Source organism: Elephantulus edwardii, unplaced genomic scaffold, assembly GCF_000299155.1.
Source record: "Elephantulus edwardii isolate Elephantulus edwardi_28Jun2011 unplaced genomic scaffold, EleEdw1.0 scaffold00167, whole genome shotgun sequence".
NCBI classification, from domain to species: Eukaryota; Metazoa; Chordata; class Mammalia; order Macroscelidea; family Macroscelididae; genus Elephantulus; species Elephantulus edwardii.
Window position 1 is genome coordinate 93,096 of NW_006399917.1, and position 1,047 is coordinate 94,142.

Sequence of the window (1,047 nt, forward strand, 5' to 3'; positions counted from 1 at the left end):
GCAAGCAGAATTGTGTCATCTGTCTAATGCAGATTGTTGAGGAGTCTTCCTTCAATTCTGATGTCACATTCCTCCTCACAAAGCCTAGCTTTCCACATGATCTGTTCTGCATATAGTTTGAAAAGGTAAGCATAGGACTAGAAGCAAAAAAATTGTTGATGGACATGGTTCTTGGATATAGTAAAAATGTTTTGTAAACTATCAGGCTCAGGCAGTGTGCCTCAGACAATACCAGAGGGTCTGCCACAGGTAAAGTGTAGACAAACTGTCTACACAGATGAAGTGTAACAGATGAACAGTAACTACAGCAATGGGCTCAAGTGTGTCAGAGATGATGAGGACGACACAGGATAGGACCCAGTTTGGATGGGTTGTTCTTAAGGTCTCTATAAGTCATACTTGACTCTCTTGTTATGTGCTGTCAAGCTGGGACCAATTCATAGTTGACCCTCCAATGAGTTTTCAGAGGCTGTAGATCACATCTGGTGTTGATTGTCCATCATTCTCCTGTGTAGCAGCTGGTAGATTTGAAGTGTGTACCTTTGAGCTGGCAGCACAGCTCCTTACCACTAGGTCATCAGAGCTCTATTAATGTGACTGAGGAAGTAAAATTTGAGATTTATTTAATTTACATTTAAATAGCCACAAAGGACTGTTGGCTATTACTAATGGGTTTGCTTGGGCTCAAAGCAATCATCTTAGGCACATAAAAAAGTAATTGGATCTCAGAATCTCTCTGGTCTATCTCCTTGATTTCTCTTCCTGTCTGTCCTCGACACCCTCTATCTGAAGTTTATTTGAAAACTACTTTTTGCTTTTGCTACTCTTTCTTCTCTCTGGTCAGATCCTCTTTCTGTGAAATCCTAATTGGTTTCTATGGAAATGAGAGGTAGGGTTAGAATGGTGCTAATATATAAAGTGCATGTAAACTGCAGAAATAAACAGGGGATAATGCTCAAAATCCCTAGCCCTAAGAGAGATGCAAATTAAAACAACTATGAGATATCATTTCACCCCAGTCAAAATAGCAAAATTTAACAGAACAGC